At 37.6% G+C, this 13997-nt stretch overlaps 1 protein-coding gene across 3 annotated transcripts in view; it reads right to left on the bottom strand.

Annotated features, from left to right (window-relative positions):
• Positions 1 to 13997, bottom strand: part of DLGAP1 (DLG associated protein 1) — a 401400-nt gene that overhangs the window by 337391 nt on the left and 50012 nt on the right. The window contains exon 2 of one of the 3 annotated variants that reach the window (XM_071417710.1): positions 6674 to 6779. The exons of the other annotated variants lie outside the window; for them this stretch is intronic. The gene's annotated coding sequence lies outside the window, so the exon portion shown is untranslated. The remainder of the gene's footprint in view (positions 1 to 6673; positions 6780 to 13997) is intronic. 3 annotated transcript variants of the gene reach the window in all.

The raw sequence follows: 13997 nt of genomic DNA, 5'->3' as shown, positions 1-13997 counted from the left end.
TACAACCTAGAGTCAATATATAGTCAATAAATCCAAGGAAAACTCCATGGTAAGCAAGTTCTGAGTCAGATTTTGAAGTTTTTACATGACAGTTGTTTGCCTTAATGTAGGGCAGCACTTTGTCCTGATCTGGCACTTCAGATGATTCTTCCCCCTCTGCTGCTACCAAGGATTTATCATATTTTTATTTCTAGTTTCTGATATCTTATGGACATGAGTAACTGGTGACTTGGATTGCTATTAGTTTTACAACATCCTGATGCATATCAGACAATAGTAAGGTCTTTATTTTGCCTTTTTAAGTGCTTGTTTACAATTTATTTGGGGAAAAAAAAAACAAACCAAAAACCAAAAAACCTCAGTAAGGCTATGGGCTGAAAGATGAAAACACCAATCATTCTGGGAGAGGAGGGCAGTGTCAGATTATTGAAAATATTGGCCACAGACAACTGAAGCAAAAAAAAAGAACATGATTTCTTGCATTGTGAAATCATCAGTTTTGACTTTCATATTATTAAATCCTTCTTGTAGACAAACCAACACTTATGGACTTAGTCATTCCATAAGCTAATCAGCACCTAATATCTTTTTTATCTGACTTTGAATGATATCTTAACAACTTAATACCAGCTCATACTGAAAGCCTGATTAGCAGTGACAGGTGACAGTAGCAATGATTTCTAGTGTGTGTGGGACCATTACTATACTCTTAAAATATAAAAGGAAAATATTACCTCCTACAATTCTTGCTTTTGAATTTGAGGAAAAGCCCATGCAAAGACGTTTTCTATGGGAGTTTCATCTCCCTTTCCTCATCTACTGTCTGCATCTGGATCAAATGAATGAAGTATTTTTGACTTCCCCAGCACATGGCCTAAATCAGCATTCCATTACTACCACAAATCAATGTATTCTGAACCTTAAATATGCACAGGCAGCGGTTTTCTGATCAGGAAGATGCAATACTCACAGTAGTATGTACAACCCCAAATGTAACTAAGGAAAGGCTTGGCACAGCCACTGTCGTAAAACATAAATTTTGCCTCCAAAGTCACCTCAATTTGACTGTTAATTTTAAACCTGTCTTATTAGTTTTGAGGAAATAATGCATTTATTGCAGAATTTTTTTCTGCAATACATGCATTATTTCCTCAAATGCAGAATTTTATTCTGCATTTTTAAGAAAGTCTCCATGCATACTGATGAAGGTTATTATGGAATTTACACTGGTACTGTTTTGCTGACCATAAAATCTCACTGTCCTTTCCTCAGATGTTGGTGACAAATGGGTCTTGATGACACTGGTACTAACAAAACTCAGTAAAGGCTGAGTTTGGCTTTTCACTTCGGCTTTTACCTTCAGTACTTTACATCATGCAGCTGTAATAATAATAAAAAATAGCACCAAGATATTTAGATGTAAGTTTTAAATATATTTACTATGCAGAAGTAACTAAGAATGGCTATTCCCTATTTTATAGCTGAAGAAAACAATGCAGAGAGCCACTGTGTGACACATCCAGGAACACAACATGTTGTGTTCCACAACACAACTTACTCATGATGCAAATTCAGGATTCTTTACATTCTGATGCTGCTTGCTAGATTGTGATGCTACCTATATGCTTTATATTACACAGATATTGTCAATTAAAGTATAATTATATTTTTCATCTCTATTTCCTCTATGTGTATGCTATATCTCAAGTCATTATCATACTCATTAAAACACAGCAGTTCTGTATCCCTTATCTGCACTTAAATGAAGTATGAGGATATATAACAATACAATTAACAGAACTATTCCCAGTGAAAGAGGCCTTGAAAAACAAAGTGAACAAAGTGAAGCCTTGATGGGAATGATCCTGCACTTGAGGCCTGCACAACAACCACTGGGGCTTTTCATCATGTTTTTTTAAAGAGAACTGACAAGCCTGATAGAAGGAGAAAGAGAGAGAAAATACAGTTTTGAACCCTAATTTTTATTCAAGATGTAGCAGCACAAGGACATCCAGAGGAAGCCTAGGAAACACAAGTTACAGTCAAAAATGAAGCCTGATTTAGTAGCTGAATCTATTTATTCTTTCCAAGGTTCTGCATAGCACCTGACATGAGGGCCTCTCTCCTGACTCATGTCTTTCAGAACTTAAGTGATAAAAATAACACGTCTCTCTTAACAAAGGAGAGCCCCAAAAGACAAAACAAACAGTAAGTTTGCATCTTATATTAGAACTTGCATACTTTCTACTCTTGAAGCAAATGCCTCTGCGTATTTATTTACCTTGGACAAGATGAAAGGTCACTCGTTATGTGCATAATAAGCTAATCTCACTTGTAATTATACTGCAGAAAAAACTCCACTTTCATTTGAAGGTTAACTAGATTCAAAATAACCCAGTTCTCATCAGGGTGTTGCATTTATTTCAATTAAGTCAATCAACTTAACAAGGATTTAATTAAAAACAAGTTAGCAAGTCAGAAGAAGTATTTGACATGTAATTAATAAATATTTTAAATAAGCCCCATGTAGTTAAATCAAATATATTATTCTAAGTGCACTAGACTATGACTTCTTTGCTGATGCTCATTTTTGGTCAATAACAAAAAAGCACCCCACCCTGAGAATCCTGGCATCAGCTCATGCTTGCAAAGGCACATGAACACAGTATCCAGGAGGTGTAATAGTGAACTTTCAAAAACTGGGTAGAGAGATGAGCACCTATTTCTCATGAGAGGGAAAACAAAGTTTGCCCACAGTTTGTTTGCTTTGTTTCAACTGTTGCTCTTCATCCAAAATAACTTTTCAAGGCAGTTAAACAAAAAATAAAGTGCCTTTTCGCTAAATCTACATGTTTCCATGTAGCTTCTTTCCTCTGCAAGCATTCTGCAAGCTGTGGGAGAAGGGAGCAAAGCACTAACAAACAAAACCAGAGAACAATCAATATGAAGAGGTTAGTGCTCCCAAAAAGCACCAGTAATTTACATCAGACAGGTTCCTATTCTGTGACTTTCCATTGTCTTTTGGACAATTATGCATCTCATCCCTGGCTTTGCAATCTAAGAACAACAGTGCTTTGGCCTCTGCTGCCCACAGCATCCTGACTCAGTCTTTCCAGGGATCGCTATCCTAAGAAAATCTATTATATTCTTCTCCCCTGTCTGACATTCCTGACGAGGAAGAGAAAAAGAAAGAAGCAGCACTCCTCACCCTTATCTCCTTAACAACCCACAAGCAAGACTCCTGTTTTCCTTAAGCCATCCTTAAAAATTCTTTATTCTGTTGTCACCAGCAAAGATCAATATAATATAATATAATTCAATAAAAGATATAACCATATTCCAAATAAATATACATGGAAATTAAGGACATATATATACCCAAATGAAAGTTTTTGTGTACCTCATTGTTTTCAACTGACTGAGCACATTTTCTTTCATGTCCATGACACATTGAGAACAGAAGCACAAAGACTAAGACAAGAGTGATCAAAAGTGTCAGCTCCATTTGGGCAACAAAACTTGAGAAGCCTATGCCTAATCTTTCAGATTACTTCATGTTTTATTGCACTTTTCACCATCAGACCACAGTTCCTATTAAACTGGCCCCAGCTACAGATATAAATGTTCCCAACTTAAGTTAATCAAGCTGCAGTTTTTATTAAAAAGCCCTCAGAAAATAAGTAACCCTGAGTAAGGAGTTATGCTTGAGAATCTTTATGTCTACATAATTTTTCCAGTGCCATACAGGAATTCTGGGCCTTAAGCAAAGCAGAAACCAAATAAGCCATGTTACAAACACAGTCCTCTTGGAGTCCTCTACTTTACTTTACTATGTACAATCTATATACAATCCCAAAGTAAATCCAGCTCTGAGCCAGCAAAGGTTCTGTGGAAATTAGGGAGAAGAGCTTCTCTAAGCATATAATTAACCAGATGCATCATAATGTGTATGTACAAAGGTCCTAAATTAATCCCATATGATTCAACTACATGCTCAGCATTCCTAATTTGCAAGTGCTTGACTTTATGGGCTTCACAATTCCTTGCCAGAAAGGAAGGGTTATTTACTTGAATAATGAGTCCAAGTCTAGAGAAGGACATTAAACAGGCCATCTGCAGTCCTGTTCTTATCAGCATCTAGTTTTGTTGGGGCTTTTTCTGACACTCTACTGCCTTCCCACCTTATGCACCCATGCCCCTAACTCTAATCTGCCCAGTTACATCAATTTTTTTCACCAGGATCTCTCAAATTAATGAATTTCTTCAGGAAATCCTGGATGGGAAGTGTTCTTCGAGAGCTCTAAAATGTACGGATGACTCATTCAAGCAAGTGACCTCAAACAGAGCAAGAGAGCAAGAACAGTATTCTTTAATGATAATGATCTTACACCATGCAGCTGACAACGTGCAAGAGAGCCAGACATCTCTACAATATCTCTATAATATCACCAAATGGTTTTTTATCCCTATTCATCCAGATTATTTGCAACCAAGCTGTTGTAAATTGGCAACCACAACTTATGCTTTAACCTTCTTATTTCAACTTTACTGAGGCTACTCCATTGAAGTATTTTGAGTAATACTACACTAATATGCAAGAAATTATATGTATCTTCTAAAAAAGCCCCCAATTTATGTTTGGGGAATCTCTAGACTGCAAAACAGAAAAAGTTTGGTACAGCTGATACCAGTTTGCACCCAAATCATTATACCTGTGCAGATAATTTTCCAAGGACTTAAGGAGCATACTTCCAGAAAAATGCATATTAGTATCAATTGCCTCATTAAAATGGTGATTCCTGGAAGAAAATGTTTTTCTCTTTTGTCAGCTGTGTATCTCTGATCTATCTGTAGGTACCATGCCCAGGAAACTTGGGAGTTTATCACAGACAGGGAGGAAAACAACTGTGCGTGTTCCTGGTCACAAATACAAGCAAATGAAGTACTGATGTCTCCACATCCATCTGATCACTTTGACTCTTCTGTTCCCCCTTCTGCCCCAACTCAAACAAAACAATTAAAAACAAAGGGAGGATCCCATTCTACTATGCTACACAGAGTGAATTCCACTATTCCTGAGAAGAATAACAGAACACTGAATGCCTTCTGTTCCCTCCCAAAACTTAATCATCTGGATAGAGCTGGTATTTCTGTTTGATTTCTTCCACACCTTGTAGCAGAAAGGAACATATTGCCCTGAACAAGACAGATACTAAGCAATCAAAGATGTTTGGATGCAGTACAGATTGTGATTATTTTCCCCTTTACCTCTTTGGCTCAATTTATTGCTGCCCACTCTATTTTGCTTTATGAAGCAGTACTGGAGAAAAAAAAAAAAAGCCTCATTCTTTAGCTGAGATAGTATGTGCTGCTTTGTGAGGCAGTTTCCTTCTCAGCTCAGATAATGCTCAATACCACAGTGCAATACAGAACAGTTCAGTATGACCATTTGCATAGTGAATGACTTGCAGAGTGCTGAATTGAGTCATTTATGAGAGTCACTAGATTTTTGCAGGAATATTATCTGGGATTAAAGTTGGCTGGTTTCGTTTCTTCCTTCAGACTCTGTGAAAGTCTCATTCCTCCTCCTATTTTGAAGCAGCTAGGAAAAGAAATGGTGAATACTGAGTAGCAGGAAGATGAATTGAATCCATTTTAGCTTAGTTGCCATTACTCCCAGAACAGATAATATAAAACAAAGCTTTGTGTCTCATTCAGAGGTAATTAAAGATAACCCTAGTACCATGTTATTGAAAGTCCTTCATATCCACATTCCCAGTGTCCATGGCAGCTCTCTGAAATGCAACTTTATTAGCTGACCTAATAGTTTGCTCATTCTGCTGAGGAAAAATAGTGGACTTTGTTTTAAGGATGTTTCCATGGCTTTCCTCTAAACCTGCAGCTCATCAGTCTCCATAGAGGAGACTGTTTCAAAACAGGAAAACTGGTTCCATATATGCTGTAAAGTATTAAAGAAATTTTCAGTACAGGGTGAAAAATATTTTCTTCTTGGGAAATCCTTAGAGAGTCCCCACAAAAGTAATAAAGAAATTTTCTACAAAGGGGTGACAAACAAAATCATAGAGATCATATCAAAAACTCTGGCTTACTGTTTTGCTTGGGTGAAGGATACATATATAGGCCATCTCTGAAAGTGTTTCTTCCTAATGCGATATGTAAATATTTCAGTGAGGAAGATTGCAAGCATAGCCTGCCCTCTTTTTGCAATATCTTATACAACAACAGATATTGACTGCACTTCTCATTTAGCTTATGTTTAAAAATTAAATTTAAAATAAAACATTTTTCTGTAGACACAGCTCTCTAACAAAAGTTCCTGCCCTCCAAAATATGTTCCTCAACCACTGCTAAAAAGTGCAGCATCCACAGTTAAGTACTGCAGTACATCTGAGACATGAGTGACATTTATTTAGTTGTGTAGACCAATTACTTCGCCACATTTCACAGAGTAACGCTTGCCTCTTTTGTAACTGCATCACGTTGCCAGATATCCATTCATTTTGAGGTCCAAACAGAGAAACTGCAGTTCCAGCTGCATAACGACTAGTTACCCATAATTCATTTATAAATCTCATGTTTCCTGAGAGCAGAATTTCATGCTTGCATTAAATTTGGATCAAACTTAATCTTGTCACCATTGTGACAGACATACCAGCTCCTGACCAAGAACCATGCTGTATCTCCCACTGCTGCACCTGGGAAAGGGGCTTCATCCCTTGTTTTCCACAGATGGCCATGGAACACTGAAGTCTCTGTGCCTGATGGAGTGAAGAAATATTCACTTTAAGCTACTGTGCCAAATAAACCACCCTAACTGAGCAAGAGCAGTACCAGTTCCATATCTATATTTAGCAATTGAAGCTGACTAAATGTGAAGGGAAGCACTACAGCACTTCAACGGAGATAGTATGAATTGCACATTGACTGAGAGTATCAAGTGCTCTAAGAAAAATTTCTTTCCAGGGTTTCCCCACTGGCTGAAATACTTACAAACAGCTATAGGAACTGTATGTTTCCAGGTAGCACTAACAGAAAAACTTACAAGAAAAAGTTTTAGTTTCAGGTGAAAATGTGAACAAAAAAAATTAGCTAAGTAATTTTGAATGAAACTGCTACTCAACAGAAAGGAAAAATAGATTCATCAATCATATGTTCACTACTTCTCATTTTCACTTAGACTCAAAATGAGATGGATGCCACAGACAAGCACACCATACCCACCTATTATATCTGACACTGACATTATTTACTGTGTATTAAAAAGAATTCTTCTGGCACTTGCATACAATCGTGTCAGCTTTAATTGCTAAGATGCACTGAACAGCTCTTCTAAACATAGAAAAAATTTACATTTTAAAAGCAAATCAAGGGCACAAACAGGTGGAAGCACTCCATTGTGCCACATGAGACCCTTGTTCCTACAGCTGCAAACCAGCACGAGTGCACATCCGCTGAAATAGCAGCTTGGGAGTGAAAGGAAAGAAGTACAGTGATGAATCCTAGAGTCCAAAAAAAATCCTCAAAGCCAAGAGTGCAAGTTTTATTCCAAAATACTGAAACAGCATGCTTGAAAATGAAAGGATCTTAAAGTTTAAAAAATTATGTGCATAAATAAGCCAGTTACTAAATTATATCCTCACAGGCAAAATAGGAGATGTAGTCTAAGGCAAACAACACTAAAACAGGCTTACAGCTATTGATAACAGCATCTAATCACTGACAAATGCAAGGATTACTTGGGTGAAGTTCACAGGAGACAATGTACAGTGTGGTATGACTTATTATTTTTATCAGTGAGTTAGATGATGGAACAAGGAGTATGTTTTATTAAATTCAGAGATCACACTAAGCTGGGAGGGATTACAAGCATTTTGGAGGCCATGAACATAATTCAAAAGGCACTCAAATAAACAGAGAAATTGTCTGAAAGCTGCAGCTCTCCTACAAATGTATATAACACACTGCAGAAAAACAAGAATGCTAATTTGCACAAATTCAGGACAGAAATTAAAAACAAGTTCAACTGTCGAAGATTCTGCAAAATGGGACCTAACTACAACTTATCACAAAATGAATTTATATTATCTGTTGTCCCGCTCTTAACAAAAATCAGTCGTCCCACTGATATGTATGATCAGTCTTCTGCACAGGAGACATGAAGTAAATTTCTATTCTCCTCTGGAGATTCTCCTCCAGAAACTTCAGTGGAGAGTTCACTGGGGCTGTGCTGACCTTGGTCAGTAAAGGAAGCTGCCTGTAATTGATCAAAAGCTTCAGCTAATCAAACCCGATTCACACATGGATTGGGTAATTCTTGCAAGGGGTAACTCTTGGCAAGATTCCTGTTAAGCATAACTAAATGATAAATTTGGGATAACATCTAGAAAGCATAAACAGGTAACCTGTTTTTAGTTTGGATAAGTTACCCTAAAAGAATGCAGCAGCTTAGATCCTTGATAGAAAAATGAGTTTATACTGAAAGAATAATGAGAAGGAGTTGAGCCTTTCTTCTTTAAGAAAAAAAAAAAGAAAAAAAGAAAAAGGAAGGCTCCAGGTGGATTGATCAATATAAGTGTATCCTTTCTAAAGGAACTGAAACCCTATAGGTCTTGCAGAGAAATGTGTCAGGGGAGGAGAGAACAGCAAGAGTAGAAATGAGCAGATGGGGAGATAACGGCAGACTGGCTGATGGAGCAAAGCAGCAGACAGAGAAAGAAAGAACAACTGGCAGGAAAGGCAGCTAGTGGGAGCAGTAGGTAATGGTCCTGGCTGGCAGGGAATTGCTGGAGGTGAGTGCTGTGAGCATCAAGGTCAAAAGAATGGCTCCAGTGAGGTGTACCAATGCAGCCAATAAATGGCAATCCTCTGGGATAGACAAAAAAGCCTCAATACCTGTTTCAGCAGCAAGATAAAACCTGCCCCTAGATAGACTCTTCTTACTGAGGGCTCTTCAAACTCATTTATCCCCTTGACTGCAGTGGCTGTCACTCAGCATCAGGGAAAACAGCTATCAAACCTCTTAGGTCATGCTGCACTGCAGGCAAGCCTTTGGTGCCCATGGCACACGACAGGGCTGGTTTGTCCATGAGTGTTGCACCTCAGCTGCTCAGAATGATTAATCTGGGAAGGTAACAACCATGCAGAGCAAAGCAGGTGGTCATTCTCATGCTGGGCATATGCAATGGAGAGGAAGTTTACAGGTGTGCCAGGATAAATCAGGCATGGTTTGGAAGGGGATCTTAATAAACAGTTTGAAAAACTGGTAGGTTTATCTCTCCTATAAGGAGGAACACTTACCCATCTTCTCCACAGCAATCAAAAACAAGAGCAGCATTGATCTGTGATTTAATTCAAATGTGATTGAAGACTAAATGCATGAAGATTTGTCATGTTCTCGTGCAGACTAGGACTGTAACTTGCTTGGGAAGCTTTGTCACTTGGAGTTTTGTCATGCTGTCTTATTCCCCATTAGCTGAGTCAGGGGAGGTTTAGGTTGGATATCAGGAAAAGGTTTTTCACCCACAGGATGGCTGGGGGAGATAACAGCAGACTGGCTGATGGAACAAAGCAGCAGACAGAGAAATAAAAAACAACTGGCAGGGAAGGCAGCTAGTGGGAGCAGTAGGCAATGGTCCTGGCTGGAAGGGTCCCCAGGGAAGGGGGTCACAGCACCAGCCTGGCAGAATTTGAGAACATTTGGACAACACTCTCAGCACATGGGGTGACTCTTGGGATGTCCTGTGCAGGGTCAGCAGCTGGACTTGATGATCATGATCGGTCTCTTCCAACTCAGGATATTCTTGATTCTGTAACATTTGACTGTCTTTGTGAATGACCAGATTCAGCTCACAGAAACTGAGTTTAACCATACAGCTTGAATGGACACTTCCATTCTACCATCACAGCATAGTTTATTGGTGCTTCCTATTGGCTTGTCAAGTATCATGACTATCCGCCTCAAAGTATTTGGTTTCCCTTATTCTTCTCCAAAGAGAGAATTCTGCATTAAGAGCATAATTTTCTTTAGCAAGTAATCTTATTGGGAATTTCTGGTTTTAATTTAAGAAGCAAACAAAGTTAGTGGGTTCTTACTGCTCTTTTAAGGCCCATCCACTTGCTTGGAGGAAAAGGTGGTGAGGCTTACACTGCTCACTTGGAACATAAAGCAAAACTTCATAAAAAAGAAAAACAGATTCTACAAAACTTTTTTTTTCCTCCTGCATGGCTAAGGCTTTGTTTGTTTGTCTGGAGGGGAACAAGGACAAAAAGAAGAGGAAGTAAGGCAGTGTTTACTCTGTAGAAGAAAAAAATCACAATCTACAAAGAGGTTCAGAAACACTTGATTAGCAGAGAGTAAAATTAGGAAAGAAGCAATACTTCCAGCTGTCACAGCTAAAACCACCTGGCTGGCAGCTCTAAATCTTCTAATTATTAGACAGAAAAAAATGGGGTTGAGAAAGTTGCTTTTTCTTACTTTCATAAAGGCTTAGAAGTAATTGTCCTTGAAGGAATCTTGAAAGTTGTTAGCAGTTTTTCATGCCATCTGTACACCAATAGCAGGTCTTTTGTTGTTTTAAGAGCATGAAACAGCATTGGAGTCTCTAGGACTTTAAATCTATTTTAATAGGATCAAGAAAAAAGGGGGTGCTAGGTGCAAGATCTCTAAAGTAAATACTTTGTTTTTAAATAGAATAATATAATTTATATCATATTTAGATCTGCAAGAAGAGATTTAAATTGTATTATGGGTTAAATATGACACACAAGCCTATATTAGGAGAAAGTTCCTGGGAAAATGGATGCATTTTCCCCCAGAAAACACTCTAATGGAGTTTGTCCATATTTTAGCTGATGATCCCTCTTGCAACACTCAGTTCTGATTACTTCTACTTACAATGACATCTACTTTATACAGCCTGTTTGAATAACTTTGGATAAACAATGAAGACAATGTACAGAAATTAATATGATCTATATAAATGAAATAAAAATATAACCCACAATAAACTTATCTATAGAATCACAAATAAAGACAAAAATTACTTTTTGTACATTTTCACATGGAGATCTGCAAGCCTTTTTAACTTTTTAAAATGAAATGTAAAATTTTTGATGACTAGTGTCAAAATACCTGGTAAAGCTACTCCTGTAAAAATCCCAATGTCTTTTCACTGAGAAAAAAGACTCCAAACCCGAGGCTCACAACTTTCCATTTTTTCCAAGACAGTGCATTATTCAGGTTTACTTTTTATAGATTGGGGTTTCTAACTTCCCCACAGGAAAAAAATAAAACAACCTTAAAAACACCAGTGTCCTTCCTTCCACAAACTGAGCTTCCACGTATGAGTGGGCAGCTCTCACCACTGGTGCCAGCAGATTTCTCATAACAGAACCTGTAGAAACTTCCTGAAATAAGTGAAGGAGAGAACTAAATAACTGTAAGCTAGAAGGATACTTGAGGCAAAAGGAGGCCTAGGCTTCTGTTTCTGTAGCTACATGCAGATACCTCTTCTGACTTAAGGACAGGAAATAACCCTATCTCCAAGTGGTTATACGGCATGTAAATACATTAAAAATTATTGTAATTTTAATAACTATTTTATTCATGTTTATAAAACATATTTATAGGTAAAAGCTAGTACTTCCCCTACAAAGTACAATGGGGACTGTTGTGAAAATCTTTCTAATTTTTTCTAAAGTATCAGGCCTACCTAAACATTTGCTCAGGAATTAATACTGGGAGTCAGAAAGAGACAAAAGCTTTTGAAATGAGATGAAGTGCAAAATTCCTAAATTGATTCACTTTCTGAAGCCAACAACTGCTAATAGGTTTTCTCAGTGAAACAGGCTTACATATTTGAATATTATGGCTATCTGCATTTCCCTTGCTTCTTGTTTTCTTATTATACTTCTTACCATATAAGTGCAGAAGCACATGATGATGAAAGAGGAAAGTAATGAAACCAGCTTCTCTAGAAGTTTGCCAACTACATGAACACTACACGGTGATGTCTCAAATTTTATCAAGTTTTTTGGGAGTTTTTTAATGAGGAAAATATGGATTTAATGGACTTTGGATGTTTTATGGCAGCTAATGGATTTTACACAGATGCAAAATGAAGTATTCCTAAATAAGGTCAAAGTATTTCCTTTCAAAAGCATCAAAGCAATCATCAAAGGCTTTGCTGTTTTGACTTAGTATTACTGCAAGGTTGAGGCAAGAACATTTGAGCTAAATGCTACCTCTTTTATCCAGCTTCACTGGGTATGCCAATAGCCAGAATCATTACTGCCAGAGCAACAGAAATACAGAGAAGATCTAATTTCCACTAATCCTCAAAACCAAAATACGTATCAGCAATTTATTAATTGTGATTTCTACAACAAATACACGACATAAACTATCACACTTGTCTCAGTTTTACAAGCATTTTGGTGATTAAGATGGAGTAGACTAGCTTTCACCAAACCCCGACATTTAGTAAGGCTACAGTGTGACCAATAAAAGAAGCCAGCAGCTGAACCAAATTCAAAAATGCATATTGTGCCTTTTTCTTCCATGATGATATGCTCAGGTGGAAGTGATGTTAAAGCCACCAAGCTTCACAGAGCATTTAATTTTTCTGTTGTCAGGAACAAGTTCAGACAATGTTACAGCGAGTATACCTTTGATTTCTGACTACTATCTATAGCAAGTAAGTTTTAAAAGATAACTTTTAAGTGAATGCACTCCCATGAAAAAAAATAGGCTGGCAAAGAAGGATGGACTAGGATGGACTAGAAGGATGGATACTTGGTTAATTTTCCCATGCTGGAGACATGTTATTGAACACTTATGAAAATACACGAACTGTCAACTATAAATGCCTTTTCGAATGCTGGCCATAATGCTAATTTGCAGGCATAACCTCAGATACTTCAGCTTTAGAACTGAACTTCACAAAGAACTAAACTGATCAAGTATGTTTCACACTTGAGGCTTTTAATTACAAGAACTTGTTCAGTCTTGTTAATTATATTCCACCCTCTCTCTCAAAAGGCAGGAAATGAGGAACAAGGAGAAGAAAAAAGGCAGCAGGGACTAAAAGCATGAGCAGGGACACAGTATTTCAAATTCTTAAGCTGACACATTTTTTCACAATTCATTTTGAATCAATACAATCTACACATTCTTTCTGAGCTTTCAGCCATATGTAGAGCAAAAACCTATTTGGGTCAGCAAAAGAAACCTCAAATATAGTTTTTCAAATCAACCACAGAGTTTCAAGTGAGTAGTGTTTAGCAGAATGTGTTAATAGGCAGATAGATGATGGAAAATTATCTTGTAATAAAACTTGCAAGACAATGCCAGCTACACTTATTTTCAACTACTCTTCTCTCCCTGCTGATTCTACCTGCCAGAGTACAGATGAAATACATGGATTTCAAGGTTTGAAGGTTTGCTTTTTCAAATTAGACTCCTTCTCCAAGCATCTGAAAACAGCTACAAAGAGGCTGCAGAAGTATTGAAGTCAATGCTGCGATTGAAAGTTGTGCTTCAAAACTTCCTCCCACATGCAGAAAGGACAAACTGTCAACCCATTAGTGGTAACTTCCTACAAGAGCAGAGTTAAAATACGGGAGAATTCAAGTCATTGTCCTCAGAGGACCACATTCACTTGCATATTTATCATCACCTCGCAGCCTACCAGTCCACGAGAAAAAAAGCTCAGTTAAGAACGCATGAATAATAAAACAAGAACTAAATCTGCGGCAGCTGTGACAGTTATAACTTCTCTCATAATGAAGCAGGTGTCAGCAAAAAGGTACTGCTCTAAGTCTAGGCAAATCAAATGTCATCATCTTATTCACAGACATTCTTACTGACAATTCAGGTGCAATCATCACACCAATCCAAACCCACCTATAAAAATAGCCAACTTTGATAATTTTAAACTTACTCTTAATGAGCAACTCACAAATTCTGCATTTATGGC

Source organism: Agelaius tricolor, unplaced genomic scaffold (assembly GCF_023055355.1).
Source record: "Agelaius tricolor isolate 1412-34295 unplaced genomic scaffold, bAgeTri1.0.p SCAF_2, whole genome shotgun sequence".
Taxonomy (NCBI): domain Eukaryota; kingdom Metazoa; phylum Chordata; class Aves; order Passeriformes; family Icteridae; genus Agelaius; species Agelaius tricolor.
Note: the sequence above shows the minus strand (reverse complement) of the source record. Positions and strands in the feature narration are given on the sequence as shown.